The sequence below is a fragment of the Pecten maximus genome, chromosome 19 (assembly GCF_902652985.1).
Source record: "Pecten maximus chromosome 19, xPecMax1.1, whole genome shotgun sequence".
In the NCBI taxonomy this organism is placed as follows: Eukaryota; Metazoa; Mollusca; class Bivalvia; order Pectinida; family Pectinidae; genus Pecten; species Pecten maximus.
In genome coordinates this window covers 17,795,778-17,816,004 of record NC_047033.1, presented here as the reverse complement: position 1 = coordinate 17,816,004, position 20,227 = coordinate 17,795,778, and the positions used below count along the sequence as shown (strand labels likewise).

The window sequence follows — 20,227 nt, the reverse complement described above, 5'->3', positions numbered from 1 at the left end:
AGTAGCTAATTTTAAATCAAAATTGATAAAATGAGGACAAAATATTAACAAAACATACTTGATAGCAGAGTTCATCATTTTTATCATAGACCACAAGTTTTATATTGAATACAAATACCATATTATTTACCGAGAACATTGTGGTTTGTTATATCATAGAGCTGCACTATCCTATATTACATGCAACATGTACATTGTCATCAGTGTTGTTGGTAATTCCAAAAGTTCGTTATTATTGTATACCAGTGGTAGTGCTATTAGGAATACAGAATACATTCAACACGCGCGTGAACCTCTTTTCCTGATAACAACGACACATGCTACTATTTTATTACAGACAGGACCTATACAACACAACTTCTCTGGATTTCAACAGCGAGTGGAGATAACAAACAGTAATCTAATATAAGCTGTATTTGCAGTAGGTTTTTTTTCTCAGTTGCACACTGTTTATTTTGTCCACGGAAAGTTTCTTGCATTGCACTTTGATATACGATAATTCGAACACCAATATGTTAAAATTGAATACAAATTAATCCAATCTAACATTTCTATCTACATGTATATTTTGCCTCAAAACAGTATGTCTTCAAACGGCATTTGATGTGGCAAGTTCTTACGTAAACCAGATGTAATATGATTTATAAATGCATCGTGGTATCTGTGTGTCCGGCGATTGGAAACGGGTATCATGTCTTCAGATGTTTTACAAGATCAAGGGCTTGTGATCATTATGAACAACAGACGTTTGTTTTGTTAATCGGTTATCAGTTTATAAACATTTCGCTACATCCAGCTATAGAACATGTATCTGACTTAGTTATCAACATCATTATCGATACAATGCCTGTTAGGAACAGTATTATCCTTTTCTGCAGTTCGGGCATGCAATGAAAATCACAGTTTATTTCTCGTTATCCCACCACGTGGTCTGAGAGTTATACAGTGAGGGATTTGGCCAAGATATCGCACTGACGGTGTCTATCGCTGAGTGATGATTACCTAACATGTGGTACAACAGACATACAAATGTTTAGCGCCTCTACCTTTGAATATAGTAACATATAGTGTATGTTGAATAAATAATGAATTGAGCTCCACTATACAGCTGTTCAAACCATCTTAGACTCGTCTGTGATGATAGGTGAAACAAGTTTATAAATAAAACAAGAGGCCCGTGGGCCTTAACGGTCACCTGATTTTTGAAATATTTCAGTAAATTTGAATGAAAGAATGAATTTCAAAACAAATAAAACAAATGATAGTCAAAAATGTGATTTCCCTATAACTATAGTAAAGTTTATCCCCTCCCATGGGGCAAACGCAAGACCCCAGGGCTAGGAAATTCACAATTATGGTAAAGCACCTTAAGACCCTTCGATCTGTGAAGAGTATTTAATTCTACCTTATTTTGGCTGTAAGAAGAAGATTTTTAAAATTTCTGTTAATTTGACCATTTTTGGCCCCGCCCATCACCCCCTGGGGGTCAGTCAGGGCCAACATGTACATACCATCAAACTGTCATCCCAAGCTGATAATGTTAACGAAGTTAGAATGAATTCCAATAAAAATTCAACAAATAATAGTCAAAAATGTGATTTCCCTATATAAACTATAGTAAAGTTTACTCCCTCCCCAGGGGCAAACATGAGACCCTAGGGTCATGAAATTCACAATTTTGGTAAAGCACCTTAAGATCCTTCCATCTATGTAGAGTATTTGATTCTACCATATCTGAGAGTAGAGAAGAAGATTTTTGAAATTTTAGTCAATTTGACCCTTTTTGACCCCATCAGCCACTGGGGGTCGACTAGGGCCAACCTGTACATACCACCAAAGTGTCATCCCATGCTGATAATTCGATACAAGTTAGAATGAATTCCAATACAAATCCAACAAATAATAGTCAAAAATGTGATTTCCCTATATAAACTATAGTAAAGTTTACCCCCTCCCCAGGGGCAAACGTGAGACCCCAGGGTCATGAAATTCACAATTTTGGTAAAGCACCTTAAGATCCTTCCATCTATGAAGAGTATTTGATTCTACCATATCTGAGAGTAGAGAAGAAGATTTTTGAAATTTTTGTAAATTTTACCCTTTTTGGCCCCGCCCACCAGCCCCTGGGGGTGAACTAGGGCCAACATGTACATACCATCAAACTGTCATCCCATGCTGATAATTTGATACAAGTTAGAATGAATTCCAATACAAATCCAACAAATAATAGTCAAAAATGTGATTTCCCTATATAAACTATAGTAAAGTTTACCCCCTCCCCAGGGGCAAACATGAGATCCCAGGGTCATGAAATTCACATTTTGGTAAAGCACCTTAAGACCCTTTCATCTATGAAGAGTGTTTGATTCCACCTTATCTGAGAGTAGAGATGAAGATTTTTGAAGTTTTAGTCAATTTGACCCTTTTTGGCCCCGCCCCTCAGGCCCCTGGGGGGTGGGGACCATATAATTCACAATTTTGGTTCACCCTCAGCCATGGAAGCTTCCTGTAAAATTTCATTGAATTTAGTTCAGCAGTTTTTAAGAAGTTGAAAATGTAAATTGTTTACGACGCACGACGGACGACGCACGACGCACACCGCACAACGCACGACGCACGACGCCGGACAAAAGGCGATTGCAATAGGTCAACTGAGACTTCGTCTCAGGTGACCTAAAAATAAATAAATAAAGAACGGGAGAATATGAGTATGTTAGACCGTTACTTTTATTCTTCATGACGCTTAAATATCAGATATCAGACTGTTTGGAGTTCTCAAAGTGCCGGATAGTACGTAAGATTGTTTCTATCGTGATTCATAGCTGCATATCTCACTTTGAAGTGGTTGTTTTTATACGGAATACATAAATGATGATGAGCAGTGGTTGAACGATCTATCGTCAGTTCTCCCACAGAGTGAAGTCTTATTCAAAATCACATGAAGTCTCAGGGAGATGTTGTGAAAAACCTTTCATTCAGTATTGCCGACATCAAAATCCTACATAAATATACATCTCATGTGAAGTCAGCACGAATGGTATTAATACAGATTATAAGATAGCATAAAACTACGTCTCTATGATCCCCGCCCCTCCTTTCGAATTGGTGAAAAATTCCCTATCCCCCGTCTATCTAACAGATAGTTTTGACATATGAAAGGCACATCGCGATGTGCGATAGTAAAATGTATATTTCTAATTATATGTAATAATGTCTTCACAGTATGATACATGAATTGATAACTTTGTGGGGCTTAACGAGTGAATAAATACGCCCGATTTAGCATAAAGATAGCAGGGTCAGAAATGTACAAGACTCCTGCATCAAATCACTATTTCTATTTGCGTTTCATAACTCATACTTAAAGTTGTTGACCTACTACATATATCAAAACTTGAACAACATTATCATATTTAATTTAATCGCTAATGGTCAGTGATATATAGACCAATCAGACATAATTAAATTGGTTTGGTTTATTTTGTTTAACGTCCTATTAACAGCTAAGGTCATAAATTAAATCAATTTGATTAATACATTAATTTTATTTATAACGAATGCATGTGGAACTTCGGTTTAGTATAGTTTTATAAATAACGTAGTTTCAAATGCTATAATAATTAAATGATGGCCTCCCCTGTACGCGTGGCTAGTTCGTGTTTAGCTCCTTGGAGATGGTGCGGAACTGATACCGACTTGATAGTGCAACATCACTCAGGCATACTGCAGACAGAGATTCATTGTGTTGTCGTATTTGTTTCCTTAGAGAACTCAGTACATCCCCTTAGCTCGGGAAAGCATAAGAATGGCATCACATTTGCTGTTCGGTAATTAAGGTAGTCATCGGTTACAACATGTTTATCCTGCTTTGAAATAATGCTGACTCTTCAACAGGCGATACTACTATATAACGGCCTATCGACAATCAACACCATACATTACGGGAAAATACACCATGTTAAAACTTAAGTGTTCACCGGAGAAAAATCTATAACAAATAGAAAAAAATGTAAACCGAAAAAATCTTAAAAAGAGAAAAGAAAAAAAAAATAGCCGGCTCGAGGAAAACGTTGATCCTAATGTCTCGTTTTTAAATCAAGGAACGTCACTAAAAAATGTTTGCCACCAATTTGGTACTAAAGAAATCTTCAACACTACCTGTTGTACTAGAATAAATGGAAGTCACACCTGCAACTACCATTATGGTGGTTCCCCTATGACTATTGAAACAAGCTCTGATGAAGATGCCGAATAACACTTTTGCACGTAAGATAACGATCACCTGACGCTCTCGCCATCACTCTTCCAACTTGCTAAAGATAAACTCAGCGTGTGCCGTATTATATATATATAGAGCCGAACGACAAAGAAATGAAGACTATAAGAGCGAAGTTGGCATCATGACCACCAGGTAGTTACAAATTCCATTAAATCAGTAGTTCTGTGAGAAATCATGATTATTTTTATTTTTAAGACCGTCGAAAACATCTACTTTTTTTTATAAGTTCGTCTTAAGATCAAGATCGAAACACTTCTGTAGTGCAGAATTACATCTTTATCGCATTTCTCATAACACCTGTTGCAGTCACGGTTATGATAAAAGCATAACTATAGCCAAAAAAATCGCCACTAATTAATATTTATACTTTCTAAATAGACTTCTTCCGGATGTTTCTCTTGACATTGTCTCATTTCAGTTGGGCGTTCGTCCCTGTGAGGATGCATGTCGCACGCACGGGAGGCCGTCCTTAAATGACCCTAGCTGTTAATAGGACGTTAAACAAAATAAACAAAACCAAACCCTGTGAGGAAGGCTTTGGATGCTATCATGGGCCTAGACGTACCGTATAACATTGTATTTCCCCTGATGCTTACCGCGTACCATGTATCTTGCACAAAGGGAAGGCGGTCCTTAAATGACCTAAGCTGTTGATATGACGTTAAACAATAAATAACTAAACCAAATCCAACATAGTTGCCTGCTGTTTTCACCTGTTTGGCAACAGATATTATTTGACACGTCAGTAGATGGTAACCACTGACTACTGACGTTTAGAACACAGCGGTTATGTAACGCATACCTGTACTAGAGCTGGACTAAAGGGGATGTCTTACGCAACGGACGGGTGATCTTATCCTTTTTATGTATCGGACTACAAGGGGTTTTCATGTTTTGTAATATAAATAGAAAGTCGTTAACTGTTTAAAACATCCATCATTGCAGACTTACTAGCAACACCACATACGGCGTAGTGGATAAGTCACTCGCCCTTATCTAGACGACAGAAGTTCGATACTAGATCACATGTCAGATTGCATGGATTCCCAAAAATCTGACACACACTACCATTTGGCCAGAGTCATTTGTAGAAGCTTTTTTAACTTGTTTTGCTATTGTTGTAACAGAGTTTATAGATAAGCTTTGGTACCCAAATCGGATACAGAAAGGTTTATGAGAACACTTAGGACAAGTACATTTGTACTTTGTTTAAAATATTATCATAAAAATAGGAAAATTGCACATAAGACAATTATCCACTAATTTAGCGATGATATCAGCTTATCGGAAATAACTATTAACTAAATGTATAAATAACACCAGGCAGGCAGATGTTAATCTAGCAAGAACATAGCCGTCCAGATATCCACTAAGGAAGCTCAGTCATGGGGATAATTTATCGCTTAAATTATAAATAGGATGTTTAGGTTACAGTCAATGACGAATTCAACGGAACTGGTGATACAAGTCTAATCAGCATTTGTTGAGCCATAGTGCACACTTGAGTAATCCTGCGGTTCTGAGGGCTGATTGATAAGGAAGCCTTGTAATACAACTTATCAATCAGCCCTCGTAAGTATCTTGTAACGACGTGTATATAATGCTTAATGAAGTTTTTTGAGATATGTTCCGAAAACAATGTAATTTTTGACAATCTGATTCAATGATAGCATTGAAACTGAAAACTGCGTCATAGCAAAAGGCACCACTAGACCACTTGATGGATATGTGTTGAAAGGTTTCGGAAGTTATTTAGAAAAAAAACTTTGGAGATGTGCTCTGGAACCGCCCGTTTGTATATCCCAACTAACCTTCGTTGGAAAGGGAGAACTTAGATCAAAGACTGTTTAAAGAGTCGAATGACGGTGTTAATGCACATATCAAGATGAGAAAACGCGACAGCCAATGACATTAACTTTCTCAGACCTCTTACATTCATATACACTATATAAACGAATTATGTAGCATTTATTAGTCAGCAGTATTGTATAGTTCCTGAATGCTATAGTGAGCGTACTTAAGGAGCTTACTGATGTTCGGCCATACGTGACTACATATCTTCCTCTGGTCAATTCATCGAACTTAGACGTGACGTAAGATGTTGGGTCCCGGTCTCCTTATTTAACCGTTGTCAGGCTCTTGAGAAACAAAAACATTCAGTTTTGGGAGATAGAGGTGTTTAAGCGTGCATGGGTCTCTGAATTGGCAACGGTTGAACCAGTATCGTGTCGATGCATTCTGACAGTGACAAACGTGTCCATGTTTTCACCGATTGCAGTAGGTAAAGTTGCATTGGCCTATGTATTGCTGCGGAAAATGGACCCTTGTTTCTCATGTTGTCCTGCCGTGAGGTGGGGGGTTAAACTGTTGTGCAAGCTTAGGTTCAGTTGCAACGTTTTGCTGCAAGCATATTCCAATATTACAACGGAGAGGAATGCAGTGAATGCACGTTACAAGCTGACTTCTTAAGGCGTCAGTCAGTTCGTCCCAAAGGTTCGGCTGTGCGTGATAACCATTGGAGACGTCAACAACTGGTCAAGCTTGTATACAGACATATCATATATAAAACGTATCTGACCGTAGTCTTTAAGAAATGTAGATGCTAATCGTTTTCAACTTTCATCATGGGATAACTGGTTCGCCTGTTTTTAGTTAAATACATGTTTGCATATGAATATACGGTGGCGGATTCTGTTATGAGAATTATAGTCAATTTCAGATGAAAAATTTTCATTTCCTTGTTATGGTCAAACTTGTAAAAATCTCAGGTGTAAAATTTATAAACCAATGGGTTTGCCCGACGTCGATATGTCTTACCCCTCTGTATATATTATTGAAGAAATTTAAAGATTCATTATCAATTTTGTAAGAACTCAACTATAATAAATAATACCAATTTTAACAATCAAAAGATTTAAGAGGAAACGTATCCTGATCAATTTGTGTTTAAATGAGATACCACTCACGTCTGAATAACGTGACTTACATATACAAGATTTACATAATGCATGTGTAAGCATGAAATGATTGTGTATTTGCGTGTGAATTTATGAGATATAACAATAGACATTGCTTATTCAGGAAAAATATATATGGAAATGACAAGAACTTGGACAGAAGACATGATAGTGGGTGTAAAAAATCGTATGCTTAATCATCATCCACTGAAATAAATATCCGGTTTCAAACACAGAAACAGTATTTTGTTTCCATTTGGTATAATGCATTCTACATTACATGTAACGGCCATAAAAGAAAGGCAAGTTCTCATTCATCATCTGCTTACAGCAAATGTTGATTTCCGAACATGCGAGACATGCATATAAAGAGTCGGGGTGATGTTGGTGTCACAATACTTAGTCAGAAGGCCGTTAGATTACAGATCGTCTGCTGGTGTTGGCGTTTTTGGCCCTGAGGCATGTCACTTTTCAAAACTCCACTAGACAGCAAGCGAAGGGTCTCCCGTGTATTGTCAAAATTGGGTACGATGACCCTTCGTTCCAAAACGATTCCTGTTTGTTAATAAGGTTTTAATGAGGCTTAACAAGACAGGAAACAAACAAGGCAAGTCCTGAGGAGTAATAATTCGATACTCGATCTCGCGCTGGAGTAAACGTTACTTTGTCATCAGGGCTGTGACTAAGCGTGGGAGCCCTGATGAATCGGGGATTTTCTTATATATGCTTGGTTTTCCTACTCTCGATGTCTCCTTGACACACTTTCTCATATGACCCCTGTTGTTGCGAGGTCGCTAACCCCTTGCAAAGTATACCTGAATTCAGTAGGACTATCGTCATTCTAGATCACATTATCGGAATATACTGCAAATAGACGCCATTAAATTTACCAATTTAACTCAATATGGAGATTTAGTAAGATTGAAGATACATATCTTAACCATATAGCTGCTTTTATTTCGATTGATATGCCAATTACCAAATAACATCAATAACAAATTAGTGTAATAAATAGATTCTAAGTGAAAATAAATTAATGCATGGCATTCAATTTGACCTGTGAAATAGCATTTATTTCTTTGTACCGATCATCTTAAGAAAACGGGTCGCGTAAAAACTATATAAAAAACAACAAGGAAAACCGACATAATAACGAAACCAAAGTTCAAAATCACAATTGATTAAACGACGGCAAAAATCTAAACAAGCATACAGAACTGCAGGGAAAAAGTACACCGGCGCTAAGTAAGTGAATGCGTGTTTTGTCCAATTGACTACACACGTAATACATATAATCTAGGTCACATCAACGACACCTGCCAAACAAATCCAGGTCAAATTGACGACATCCACCATACAAATTTGGGTCAAATCAACGCCACAAGCCACACAAATCTAGGTAAAATCCTGGTTAAGTTACAATAAAATGTCAGTTACATGTAGGATGGCGACATATAAACAAGTAGTCATATCAACAAGCATATTTGGTTTGGTTTGGTTTAATTTGCTTAACGTCCTATTTACAGCTAATGTCATTTAAGGGCGGCCTTCCGTGCGTGCGATGTGTGTTTTGGAGGCTGTTGTATGTTTGTGTTAAGCCTCCTTGTTATAGGCCGAATCTTTTGCCGATTTATATTGCTACCTCACTGAAGCATACTGCCGAAGACAACCAGCAGGACGACCCACCCGGTCACATTATACTGACAACGGTTTGGTTTGGTTTATTTTGTTTAACGTCCTATTAACAGACAGCTAAGGTCATTCAAGGACGGTCTCCCGTGCGTGCGACATGCATGCGTGTGACGAGTGCGTGTGTGTGTTTTGAGAGGCTGTGGTATGTTCGTGTTCAGTCTACTTGTGATAGGCCGGAACTTTTGCCGATTTATAGTGCTACCTCACTGAAGCATACTGCCGAAGACACCCAGCAGCACACCCCCACCCGGTCACATTATACTGACAACGGGCGAACTAGTCGTCCCACTCCTAATATGCTGAGCGTTAAGCAGGAGCAGCAACTACCATTTTTAAAGATTTTGGTATGTCTCGGCTGGGGGACAGAACCCAAAGCCTTCCTCACAGCGGCGAACGCTCAAATAAAGGCCAAAAGTGAGGCATTGTCAAGGAAGACATTAGGAGGAAGAAAGTTGTTAAGAAAGAAGAAAAATGATAAGATCCCAAATTTAGTCGCCTCTTACCATCATGCAATGGGGGCAGCAGGTTCAATTCTTACGCCCTACCTGCAGGGCAGAACCTAAAGCCTTTTTAACAGGGGCGAACACTCAACTAAGGGCTAAAAGTAAGGCATTGTCAAGGGAGACATTAGGAAGAAGAAAGTTGTTAATAAAGAAGAGAAAATATAAGATCCCAAATTTAATCGCCTCTTACGATCATGCAATGAGGGCAGCAAATACTCCCGCCTTGATATCACATAAAGAAATTTAAAACATAGCTATGATGTCAAAAGTGTCCAATAAGTTGATGAAACTGTCCAATCGATTTGGTTAACTGTATAATAAGTTTTGTAACTGCTTCACTTATTGGTCAGCTGTGACATTATATTTACATTTGGTGTGGCAATGCCCTTATATATTACTAGTAAATCCCTACCAAAAGCAGCTTCATCTATGAGAGTATAACTGAAGTTGCCCTGAGGGCGTATGAATATCTCACTTGCAAAAAATGTAAACAAAGATTATTTTTGCGATTCATTAATAGAACGTAAATATAAGCGATAAACTGCCTAGATGCACCATTCAGTTTGTCTGTGACACATGTGGCAGTTATACCAGTAGGTCTGCCGCATCTAGGCAGTTTATTGCTTAAATAGCCCCGAATCAGTGAGAGGCCCTATCGGGGGGGAAAGTGGCAATAAATCAAACAAATAAATATTTTTGCATAATAACTTTATTATTTCAACACAAGAGTTTCTACAATGTAAGAAAACGTAATATGATAATCATTTTTATAGAACACGTACCACGAAATCAATCCAAACGACAAATTTCCTGAATAAACACAGAATTCCCGTTTGGTACTAGTACTGGTACTAGAATCTTCATAATCTGACTTTGGCTTTTGACCTTTGGCTTTTTGTTCCCTTGAATAACATGACTTACATTTATCACTTTTCGTTATTTGTTCGCTTGTAACATCGAACAGCTGAAGAACGGTGCATGTCCTGTTTTCTCTACCACGACTTGCTCATCAACTCCAGCGTTATATAGCCTAGTTGCAGCTGTTGCACGTAACGTTAGTAAATAATCCTACGAATCATGCAGATTCGCCAATCGTCCTACTGTTTGCCGTAACTGGTGCACTTCTATAGACGAATCGCTGAACCATAAATCACGTAAAGGAATTTCTGGGCCGCAGATAAAATGCATCACATTTCCTGTTTTTAAGGTCTAAAAATGTGAGAAATCAAGACTAATTTGAAATTTTATCAATGTACGACAGCATGAAAAATAATATACGACAACATGAGAGCAACTCAAACTAATACACTTTGTATAGATGTTGACTGGGTATCGATCAGTCATTCCTCTAGGCCCTGGCGATCTTTGGTTTCACCGTAGGATGTCAAAGTCCACTAGTATTGGTTCATAGTGTCAATTTATTGCGGGAGATATCGGTCCTTAATACCCCCTTTTTTCACAGTTCACTTTCTTGATTTTCACCGATAACCTCTGCCTGACGACCTCGGTTGCCAAGTCCCTGCTTTGAAAGTTTTCATCTAAAACATTGGTAAAACGTCCATCGCTTCTTTAAGGATTTTGAATAGCTATAATCAATTCATATTTGGTGTTTGGTCGGTATTCCTTGCCTGCTTGATTTCTGACCTCAAAATGGTATTATTTATTCCATTAGTCCAAATCTTCTGATGTTTTCCAATATATTTTTTTGTACACTTTTTCATGTTCCTTAATCAAATTCTGATAAGTGCGCATTGCCCACATAATTTTGTTTTCAGATAACCCTACTGTAAAGGTTCCGCGAGTCTCCTTGTCTCTTCCCTCAGATATATCCGAAAATACGCGGACTTCAAGGAAGAGTTTGGGGCTATAAGTTCTTTCTCTGTATTCAATACATCATTTATTATCCCATCTGTATATACAGAAGAGACTTTGGCTTGGGATTGAGCAATGGGAATTGTTGCAACATTGTCTGAAGACATTTTTGAAAATGAACCAAACTGCATAGCTTTGCTTTCACCTCACCTGTCTAATTAATTGACGATAGACTTGATACACATGAACACACCTATCTTGATACATGTATGTATTGATGGGATACGTAGAAGCATGTATGACCTTCACCTCACCCTCAAACTATCCAATCAGTGTGAGAAAAAGTATCGGCCCTACAAGCCATGATTTGCTCTCACACTTTTTGGACAGTTTTCTGTTAATATCCGTTACATTATGTTTCAAAATGAGATTATGATGTCGAACATAGTTTTTCCAATTTTCTTCATCCAACAGCATCTGTCGCTATGTTGCTTACTTATCCCTCAGTAGCCGACATCTGTCACTGACAGCGTGATAATAGAAAGCTGAAAGAATAGCAAACAATATGTAACAAGCTTGTAGATTGGGTGAAATGCCAGGTTCGGTAGTAAAAACTCTTAACAAGCTTGTAGATTGGGTAAAATTCCGGGGATCGGAAGATGAGTTGGGCTAATATACACCTGTAAGCGTCCAGCAAAACAGCCGAAATACAAACCAACCGTACAAAATGCACCCAGTACCTGCAGTAGATTGTCTGTGGTCATTTGTGAAATAACTTCATGGGGAGTTTTGTACCAGGGCTTTTTACAACAATCTACCAACTAACAGAAATCAGAATTATGTATGCAGTATTTTCAAAATACCTTTGCAATGGAATCTGACTTATTGCAGGGCTTCTATTCTGCCTAATACTCATTTGTTGTCTTTATTTATGTACATATATATAAACATCACGTCGAAAAATTTTTATTAACGAATTTTATCTCTTGAACGTCGACATAAAAAACAAATTGTACCTGTTAATTTGATAGAGTTTGACATTTGTGCACTAGTTTTTATCTTCCCGAGGGAAATCATTTTCTGGTGGTGCTATCAGTAAGAGATAACGTGAACTCGTTTTTATTATTTTCAGCATTGTTCTAAAATAACACTGAAATGGTAAGGCAACACTTGCCCTATAACCAAAATCTTTAAAACTGCATTACTCTGGGTTTTTTTGACAACATGCACCAAAACGAAGGAACAGGAACCTTCAGTAGAGGAAGCTACACTGTATCACGACTTGTCTGGGCATGGGATATAGCCATGTTACAAACGCTTACCTCGTTGTCGTGCTTGTGATCAACCGTTCACATTTCATTATAGAGTGAACGGATTTCAAACGAAAACATGACCGATTTTATAACGTTACTTCAGTTACCTTCGATATCATCTCTGTAATTAATATTTTATTATTAACATACCATTGCCATACAAAAAATGCGTTGACAATGAACACTTTTTATTTCAATGTTATGAATACAATGTATATACACAACCCTGCCGATAATTATATTCGTTTCTGGTTTACTTGGTGAACGGATCGAGGGTAGAAATTGTCCAACATATCTTTGATCGTTAGAATTATTAAAAAATGCAATTAAGACATCAATCTAATTAAAATCAATACAACAAGCCGGTAAAAATAATGATCAGTTGTTCAGAGGGATGAGGACGATGAGCAAATGTATAGATATAGTTGTGGGATCGCTCAACGCATATATATAATAGTGTGCATACCTATAGAATTCTGTCGTGTCTTACATTGATTATGTTCGTACCTGAAGCGTGTATATTTAAGGGGATATCCATTACGGCTTCCATAGGTGACACTCGAGATTTCACGTCTCAATGGCGACTAACATAGCAATGATCATAGCTATATATCATTGCTACTATCGGAATAGACATTTTACGTATATTTATTTTCTTAAATAGAAATCAAGAAGGTATGAGCTGATGTAGAAAAGCCCTTGAATGATATATCAAAATCGTTACGAACGTTTTAACAATATTCACAATAAATTCCTTAATTTATATCAACCACGATAAGTGAATCTTGTATCGCACACACATCATGTACACATTCACCTACACGACAATGTTCAGCGCACATTTATTCTATCGTGATATAACGTGCAGACATTGTGCTCAACTCAAGATTTTGGAAAAAGAACAAGAACTGATATGTGTACTTCCTTGATTGGATGGCTCTCTATAGAAGCGTACATTGATATTAAAAAACTTTTGTATTTAGGTAGGATCTGCAGAATGAACAGAAATAACTTAATCTGCAGAGTATTCATTTCGAGATTTTTTATGTACATAGTGAACAACTGTAGTCAAAAAGGTTTTATACCCGATATCGTTAGAATACTTAAGAAGTATAGCTTATATGAATATATTGTACTTTTTCTTGATGATGGTAGCTTTCAAAACAAAATACTTTGGAAGTCATTGATTTGTAAATTATGAAACTAATGCTTGGTTTCATAGAATGTCTAATGAAGCAGACTTCACACAATTTTTATTGCTGCATGATGGTCTTAAACCTCATTATTTATGGCAATTAGCTTTGCGTCATCCAAATTGTCTTTATAATATCGGATACATAATGAAATTGATTGTAACTGTTCGGGTAAGTAATGTTCAGCTTTTATGTCACCACTGTGGCCTTTTCTACACAGATTTTGTAACTCATGTTATTTTGCAGTGTTCTGTAACGGATAATATCCGTGATAATCTATGGTGTACTATAGCATCCAGTTCAAGTATAGAACTAAGTACATTCACTACCTGATCATTCATTAATACATATTTTACTAGGTGGTCCAATGAACCATCAGGTGAATGAAGTTGATCACGAAGAATTTAGATTAGGGTCCATATATGCCATAAAACGAATGTTTGACCTGTACACATAAATTAACAGTATCATAATATTTCAAGATGATATATGATGTCGACCATTAAACCCATCGTCTTCATCAACCTACATTTCCCGATGCTTTGTGCTGGTTTCCTCAGTAGCCGACATATGTCACTGATTTTGTGATAATGAAAAGCTGAAAGAATGGATGAAATTCAAGGGTCGGTAGCAAGAAAATGTAACAAGATTGTAGATTGGGTGAAGTGACAGGTTAGGTAGTTAAAGATATTAACAAGCTTGTAGATTGGGTGAAATTCCGGGTTCGGTAGTTAGAAATATTAACAAGCTTGTAGATTGGGTGAAATGACAGGTTCGGTAGTTAAAAATATAAACAAGCTTGTAGATTGCGTGAAACTCTGGGTTCGGTAGATGAGTTGGGCTATTATACACCTGAAAACGTCCAGCATCACAGCCTAAATTCAAAGCCGACCGTACAAAAAACATTAACTACTTGTATAGATTGTCTGGGCATTTGTGAAATAACTTCACAAGGAGTTTTGTACCAGGCCTTTGTACAACATTCTACCAACTAACAGAACGCTGAATGATGTATGCAGTCATTTTCGGTATACCTTTGAAATGGAATCTGACGTATTGCCATGATGCGTTATCTGCACAGGGCTTCTGTTCTGCCCAATGAGCATTTGCTGTATAAATATAAACATCACGTCGAAAAATCATTTTTTACGAATTTTATCTCTTGAACGTCAACATTAAACAACACATGGTACCTGTTTGGTTTCTAGAGTTTGGCATTTATGTCCTAGTTTTTATTTTCCCAGAGAAAGTCATTTTCTGGTGGTCATATCAGTAAGAGATGACGTGAACCCGTTTTTATTATTTTAAACATTATTCTGAAATAACACTGAAATAATAGTAAGGTAGCACTTGCCATATGACGAAAATATTTCAAACTACATTACTGATTTTTACCAATAGTTACAAAATGTACCAAATCCAAATTTCAAAACTATTGGTCTAAAGTAACAGACATTAAGTTATATATAATTGAATCTAGCTTGGAAACATGCACCTTCAGTAAAGCAGACCGGCGAGAGGACGTTGGCATCACTCGTCTGGGCATGGGCTATACCTATGCTGACACGCTTTACTCCTTGTCGTTCTTGTGATCAACCGTTCACATTTCATGATAGAGTGAACGGATTTTAAACAAAAACATGACAGATTTTATAACGTTTCTTCAATTTACTTCGATATTATCCCTGTAATTAATATTTTATTATCTACATACAATTATTTCAAAAAATGCGTTTACAATTAACACTTTTTTATTCCAATGTTATAAATACAATGTATATACACAACCCTGCCGATAATTATAGTAAATTATTTCCGTCTAGGGTTAACTTGGTGAACGGATCGAGGGTAGGAATTGTCCCACACGTCTTTGACCGTCAGAAGTATTAAAAACTGCAATTAAGATCTTTGCTACCAATTCTAAACAATACAAGAATCCGTAAATATTGATGATCAGTTGTTCAGAGTGATCTGAACGATGAGCAAATATATTCTAACGATGTATGTACTACGTATATACAGTTATGTATTGTGTAAAGATACAGTTGGGGGATCGCACAACGCACCAAAAACAATGTGCAGACTTACAGAATGGTGTCGTGAGTTTTACCTTCGCACACGAGCGTCTATATGAAATCCGACATTTCATGTCTCATTGGGTACTGATATGGCAAGGACCGTATCACCTGTTATCTATTTACCATATTTTACATATATCCGTTATCTTAAATAGAAATCAGGATGGAATAAGTTGACATCAAAAGCTCATGTCGTGCCCTGCAGGTAGGGCGTAAGAATTGTACCTGCTGCCCCCACTGGCATGATCATAAGAGGCGACTAAACTTGGGATCTTATCTTTTCTCTTCTTCTTAACAACTTTCTTCTTCCTAATGTCTCCCTTGACAATGCCTCACTTTTGGCCTTTAGTTGAGCGTTCGCCACTGTGAGGAAGAGTTTTGGGTTCCGTTCCCTAGCCGAGACATACCAGAGTCTTTAACAACGGTAGTTGCTACTCCTGCTTAGCGCTCAGCATATTTGGAGTGGGACGACTGGTTCGACCGTTGTCAGTATAATGTGACCGGGTGGGGTGTGCTGCTGGGTGTCTTCGGCAGTATGCTTCAGTGAGATAGCACTATAAATCGGCACAAGTTCCGACCTATTACTTAACACGAACATACCACAGCCTCCCAAAACACATACGCACTTGCCACACGCATGCATGTCGCACACACGGGAGGCCGTCCTTAAATGACCTTAGCTACAAATGACAATTTAACTTTTCATGAAGAACCTAGGAAAAAACATATAATAGGGAAGAAAATTTCTGCAAAATTGCTATTCATGATTTTATGATCATCCGTTTTTAGTCAATGGTCGTGATTACGAGAAATGAATACACGGTGTGTGATACGTTAAGGTTCCCCATCATAAGGTCACACCAGGTCTTCAATTAACACACGTATTTATGTATTTGTTTGACCTTTGTTATGTTATCGTGTATAATTTCATTAACGCCTTTCATGACGAATGGATGAAAGCATTTCATCGCTGGGTTCTTAATTGGACAGACACTGTGTCGACTGTGTTTAGCCGGTAAGTATTTATAAATAATTCCAAACAGTTGCGATAAATACTTACTTAAGTTAAGGCACCCCGACAAGTGAGTCGTATAGGGCCAAACAACACCAGATTATGAGGATGTTCACAGAAATAATAATGTAACTTAAGTTAAGTTTGTAAGTTTTATAAGTTAAAATGTCAAAAATAAAAACAAAAACAAAAACGGAAACACATATTAAACGAACTGGTAGCAAAGCAAATACAGAAAAGGTGTTGAATACGCACTTCATAGATTGAACGTTAGAACGTTAAACAGTATAAGCTAAGAGTTCATCACCAAAGCGGACTTTTTATTTTAACCTATGCTATTTTTATACATGCGTATATTAATGAGTTGTATTAAAACATAAAGCTATTTCCGTCTTTCCTTTATATCATGTTTACCTTAAAGCATCAATAGCTGTAAATGTTCCAATATATCCCTACTTCTAATAGAAAAAATATAATTACATTTCCATTTTAAAAAAAATCTGTTTCTTGCGCAAATGAATCTCGCTGTATCTTTTTCCTTGCTGAAATATGTATATTTAACTTAAATATATCTCGTTTTTTTTTATCTAAAAGTATTTAAAATAATTATAAGGATCATGTCCTAAATGCCTCTCCATAACACCTCCCTATATTTCCTGTAGCTCAGAAACCTTAGCATCGGCATTTAAATTAAATAGAACACATATCGTATTACAAACAAACACTTCAAATTGAACCATTTGAAAATCAATTATATGATTCATATACTTAGTAACCTCTGAAAATACATTATCAAAATACTTTACGTAAAGTGGACAAAATGCGCTAGGACATATCCTACCAATACTATATAGATAAGCTGTAGAATGTGATAGTAACATAAATATCTGTGATGAGGATGTGCTGTAGTATATAATATTAACACAAATACCGTACACAGAACCAAGGCTCTGTGATAAGGATGTGCTGTAGTATATAATATTAACACAAATACCGTACACAGAACCAAGGCTCTGTGATAAGGATGTGCTGTAGTATATACTATTAACACAAATACCGTACACAGAACCAAGGCTCTGTGATAAGGATGTGCTGTAGTATATACTATTAACACAAATACCGTACACAAAACAAGGGCTCTGTGATGAGGATATGCTGTAGTATATGATATTAACACAAATACCGTACACAAAATCAAGGCTCTGTAATGAGGATATGTTGTAATATATCATAGTAACACCAAAGACCGTACTAAATCCCTTGAATCTATAATGAAAATACCGAACACAAAACCCGGGCTCTGTAACGAGGCTTTGTTGGCACATACATGTATTTCAGTAACACAATCATTGGTTTAGAGAAAAACAATATTTACACAATTTAGAGATTTGGAGAGGATTTGTTGCATACTATGTTATAGTGATACGAATACAAAATGTAGACAAAACAAAGCCTGGTCAATATCTGAGGTTATAATGTGATATAGTTTATTGTTTAAATGTAAAATCTATCCAATATATCTGAGGATGATGTGCCGTAGTATGATACTTATTGTTACATTATACAGGGCCTCATTTTACTTCATGTACCTCCACCGACCAATGTACCGTGTACTGACTTATGGGATTATACAAACAGGTTAAGTGGATAACATGTGTATTACTATGTGGGTAAGTATATATATATATATGTACAATGTCTATACGTATAGTATATTGAATAAAAGAAATAGTTACACAAATAAAAAAAAACAACACTGTAATAAAAACGTGGTGTAGTATATTATAGTCGCAATTGTACTGTGATGAGTATGTATGTATATACATACACACATACATATTTGTGTAAATAATATATAAAGATGATCAAAGCAGTCTTACCGCACATTCCTCATCCAATGTAATTCCGGTTTCGTTTAGGGCTGGGTATTCTCCCCTGGGGGTGACGTTTGTCCTGCCGCCGGACATTGTTGTCAGATTATCGGACGTGAAGGTATCCACGCCTTGGATAAATTTAGATACAGCTACTGACGGAGGTAACCACTTAAATGGCACGAGAAGGACACGCACTGTCGTACACTGTGTTCACCGATATTTACATGTACACACTAATAAAACACATGCTTTAGGACAACTGCTTTTAAGCTATAAAAGATTACATGAAAGTCTTCAAAAAGTGTCCTCCGTTTTACAGAATACTCTATTTCGATGACTAAACCATGTTAAGTAGTATCGACTTGTTACTATGTCAGATTATGGCTAATCAATTAAAGTGCTGTTCAGACTATTCCTGGCCGTTTGGTGTCGATTGGAAGGTGTTAATTCTCTAAATGATGCGCCTGCTTATGAGCATTCAGAAAATAACACTCTATCAAATAGCCCCTCCCACGTGCTTGAATAATTTGTGACGTCGCCATCCTTCCCAGATCTTTCTGTGTTTTTCAACTATTTCAATTTTTCCAATCCGCTAAGACGTAAACTAAACGTGTGTTTCATATATCTGATCTAATGTGTAATTTATGACAAAGAATTCAACGTTGTGTACTTTTCAGTTTTCGTAATCACCAAAGCAACACAAACTTATATATATATATTCCTGGTCTGTATGGTAGCGGCGAGCCACACAAATGTTAACTGTAACGCACTAACAATCCTTCACGTTTTGAATAATTTAGCACTATTTTTCATCAAACTCTTTCGATTGACGTAAATTAAGACTTTTCCAATAATGCAGTTTATCCAAATTCAGTTGAATTGAATAGTTTTAATCCCACGTATTTTAACACTCTCTATGTTTATCCCAGTTCAATCCTTTTCACACCACACCATATATACAGAGAAATGTTTACATGTCTCAACAGTTTTGGATCATTCGATTGTCTGTGATAACTGTGTAAAACCACCAGTTCAATCTTATCACAATACTTCAACAACTCCATGAAGTTTTATATCAGCAACATCCTTAACTCTAGCTATATATAAGGTTTGTACGTCCACGTGGCTATTTCATTAATATACACGTCCATTACGTTGCTCTGGACCACAGTGAGATGGATAATGTGTTAGCAATTCGCAGTATAAACACCGCAGCGGATTCCTTATGATACACACGGCGGTACAGTTGCTGTCACAGAAATATCCAGTTGTTTTGTTATATCCTTCCAATTATTTCATCGTGTCATCGGTTTTATATAACTCCACAACAAACTGAATTATCAGCTTTTTATCAAACCTAATGATTACCGACAAATGTTTTCCTGACCTTTTCAACACCGAAACATTGTCTATTAATACTGACAAGATCATGTGTTATATAGATTTACCACTTCCTATCGACTACAACTTTGGCCAGGGATATAAAAAACATTATGGAAAAAAATTCATTAATT

At 36.8% G+C, this 20,227-nt stretch overlaps 1 protein-coding gene across 3 annotated transcripts in view; it reads right to left on the bottom strand.

Moving 5' to 3' along the window:
• The window catches only part of LOC117317877 (cardioacceleratory peptide receptor-like), a 49,693-nt gene extending 29,805 nt beyond the window's left edge, over positions 1–19,888 (bottom strand). Inside the window, exon 1 of one of the 3 annotated variants that reach the window (XM_033872846.1) lies at positions 18,720–19,888. The gene's annotated coding sequence lies outside the window, so the exon portion shown is untranslated. The remainder of the gene's footprint in view (positions 1–18,719) is intronic. The other 2 variants (XM_033872844.1, XM_033872845.1) reach the window with 2 other exon arrangements.
• Positions 19,889–20,227: the final 339 nt, after the last annotated feature.